The sequence below is a fragment of the Spodoptera frugiperda genome, chromosome 24 (assembly GCF_023101765.2).
Source record: "Spodoptera frugiperda isolate SF20-4 chromosome 24, AGI-APGP_CSIRO_Sfru_2.0, whole genome shotgun sequence".
Lineage (NCBI taxonomy): Eukaryota > Metazoa > Arthropoda > Insecta > Lepidoptera > Noctuidae > Spodoptera > Spodoptera frugiperda.
The window spans coordinates 1,491,342-1,494,956 of record NC_064235.1 but is presented as its reverse complement, the minus strand read 5'-3'; the positions used below and the strand labels follow the sequence as shown (position 1 = coordinate 1,494,956).

The following is a 3,615-nucleotide window of genomic DNA, read 5'->3' as shown; positions in this document are numbered from 1 at the left end:
TAAAATTTTCGTGTTGCAGTTTTCGTTGCCATACAGTATTTTTATAAATATTACTTTCATTAGATTTTTTGTACACAATTGCAATCACTTTCCCGCCATAATAAACGTCAACGTCACAAGTCAACCAATTTACTTTTTAATTTCGCGCCGTGACACCAACAACATGGGTTTTACGTTTTTTAATTTCAATTATGTTTATCAATACTTTCGAAGTAAATTACCTGAGTATATGAATTGAACAAGAAAAATGAATATTATTTTTGTTACCGCGATTTTTATTTTTATATCAGGTAATTTTTATAAGTATTCATAGACTTATTTTATGGTATAAGCCGGTAAATGAGCAGACGGATCACCTGATGGTAAGCAATCGCCGCCGTTCATGGACACTTGAAACACAAGAGGCGTTACAAGTGCGTTGCCGGCCTTTTGGGGGTTAGGAATTTCAAGGTTGTTGGGGAATCGGGTTACCTAATTGGGCCCCCGGTAATTTCATTCACACATCAAAACAAGCGTTGTTTCACATCAGTTTTCTGTGAGGCCGTGGTATCACAGAATAAATGTGATCAAATTTATTGATAATAAAAAAAAAACGACACTAAACTGACTCATAACCTTTCCCCGCACAGGGGCCCGTGACCATGAAGGGGCCCACTAACTACCCAATCCGGCCCTGAGTTCTCTTACCAATCATCTTACCACCGAACTCAGTGTCATTTAATGATTACTTAACCCAGTCCTTAGCAATTGTTACTAATTATAGTTAATCGATACAAAATCGTTACTAAGGAATAGTTTAAGTAACATTAAACGTCTCTGAGTGCGGCAGTTAAGCTTTAACATTAATTTATTTACAGCATCCCAAACAAATGCAAAAACAACATTAAACGACGCAACAATCGAGAAATTATATTTAAGTTTACCAATAACAACACAACAGACTTCAAGATTTTTAATGGACAGATTAAAACATTTAAATGAAAAATACAAGTTCCCTGTTTACATTATAACCTCAAAAGATGTTGGCGAATATGAGATTGACAATGATGATAATAATTTATTGGAAACAAATGCTAGAAAAAGCATTTCCATTGACAAATTAGAACGCCAAGAGCACGATAGTCTGGCCAACACTTTCGTTAGCAATCTTAATGAGGACTTGAATGATCGATTATTTAAAATGACGGTCGATAGGAATTATAACCCGGGACAGTACATATCTGATTAAGACATTTTTTTATTTATTTTATTTAAAAAAAAAAAACGTTGCCCCACACTTAACCCAGTCCTTAGCTATTATATTTATAGGCGAGAGTAGCTCGCTCGCTGCACATTTTTTTTAAATTATCGATATAATTTACTACGTTATTTCATTCTCTTCCCTATTTTTAAACATGGGTGCGCTTCGAGGAATAAAAAAATAATATTTTTAATAGTTGCTCGAAGCGCAACTAACGGGTGCGCTTGAAGGAATACCGCAGTGTTCCACGCTCGCTACTCGAGGAAGGGAAGTAGCCTCCCAGGGCCGCTAACGAGGCGGGACCTGCCGCATACGTAGTGCAGTGGCTTGCAGCCTGCCTGGTGCGATGAATCCGCGAGGGCAGCCCGGATCACAGCCACTGACAGTGGAGGAACACCGCGGTGGTTATAGCCGGAAAGAGTCCGGCACGCGAAGTTGCTTACCATCAGGTGATCCGTCTGCCCGTTTGCCGGCTTATACCATAAAAAATCCGCATAAATAAAGCCTCCTTCTCGATATATTGTTTTTAATGTGAAATAATAATAAATTATGAATTTTTAATAATTTGTATTTCATTTTTTGTATTTAATATGTACCTATAAAAGTTCTCTATAATCGCCACACTTAGCAGGCGGGTTGGAGATCGCAGTGTAAAAGGTTCAGGTTTATCAGAGAGCGCTGCTGCCCGGTCTCTGTTAAATGTGTAGTTCCATAATCGGCTTTTATAACATGAGGAGGATGAGGACAGGCCCTTAGTAACACTGACACAGGGCCGTACTTGGAAAAGTCGGGGCCCCATATTGTCGTAAAATTGATCGAATCTCCGTTTTTTATTGTTCGATGTTATAAGGGTAAAATGAAATCGTATTACTAAGAAACTGTAACAAAAATGTTAAAAGCTGGATTTTTGTATTTAAAACAAATGTTTACTAAGGGAGGGAGTAAGAGGACAACTTATTTTAATGTGTTTTTTTATATACAAAGGGGTAGAATACAGAGCACACCCTTGATCGGGTTTAAGAATTGTCTAACGACAAATTCAAAGTCAAAGTCAAATCATTTATTCCTACCAAACCATTAGTTAACTTTTGAAATGTCAACAAATAAAGAAATAAATAATTGTCTATCAGTCTGTCCGTCAGTGAAGCTAGGTGCTCGTTCCAAAGTGTAGGTTCGAATGGAGAAGAACGAGCAAGAAACTCTATAATTATTATTCGACACTGAACAGTCCCTGACTGTTGGTGTATATATGTGATAGAGGAAAGCAATCTCACGCTACTTGACTTCAGAGAATTTAGTGTTTATGTAATGACTATTTACAATATCTAAAGAAATTGTGTTAAACCTATGCAATTGTGTTCGCTACTGAAACTATTGGAAATATGAAAGAAATTATATTCTTATTTATTTTTGTATTTGGTAAGAATTGTTATTTATATTTTGATTGACTGCCTCGTTGGTCGAGTGGTCGCAAGTGCGACTGCCGGGCAAGGGGTCACGGTTGGAATCCCGGGTAAAGTATTATTGGGCTCACCTAAAGGACGTTGCTGTGGATTCGTTTGACTTCCACCTATCATATTCATCGATACATATAGTATAGCACTGGTGGAAACGGATTTAGCTAAGCTATGTTTTTTATATGGAAAGAAGCGTGCTATAGATGGCCTGGGATATTATCGATAAATCGCGTACTCGAGCTGCGCATCTTGCTCGCACAGCTACAGCTGTGACACCTTCGCAGCATGGCTACGTAGTACATCTCTGGTGGGAAAGCATCCTAAAGCAGGATGAGACTTTTGATGATAAATACCGAACGCGCTCTCGTTTTGATTACTTTTTTAAATTCATACAATTGCAAATTCATACTAATGGTAAAGAACTTTTTTAATTATGTTAACACATTGTTACATTCCAGTTTTCCCCACAAAAACTGAAGCTGCATCGTTACCAAGAATGAATAGAGGTCAACCGATAAAATCTTTCGCATCGAAGGCTTTAAAACTGCGAGGCGAAGCATCGATGACTTACGATGAAAATATGAGTATAAGAAAATCACCAGAGCGCGTCATACCAGTTTACATTATAACGAGATCGAAACCAGTAAAGAGAAGTGATCCGAAAAAGTACGAAAAACTATTTGATTCCAACGGAATGATACTTGTATCAGGCCCTAGTGGGATAAAGACAGTTTCAAAGCAAGATAACGTCAAGACAGGACGGCGGTCAGCGCAGGCGTTTTTAAAAAATAAACGTAAAAAAATGGACCTCATTAACAAACAATTGAATAAGAAATTGTTGGCTCGATCCAATTCTAATAGACGGAGTTTTAGACGCCGTGCTAACAATGATAATTATAATAAAATATTTATATTTTA

The 3,615-nt window shown here is 37.4% G+C and overlaps 1 long non-coding RNA gene across 1 annotated transcript; it reads left to right on the top strand.

Moving 5' to 3' along the window:
• Nucleotides 1–2,527: 2,527 nt before the first annotated feature.
• Nucleotides 2,528–3,615, top strand: LOC118278815 (uncharacterized). Its single transcript, XR_004783926.2, has 2 exons — nucleotides 2,528–2,659; nucleotides 3,156–3,615. It is a non-coding gene; the product is annotated as an uncharacterized LOC118278815 (long non-coding RNA).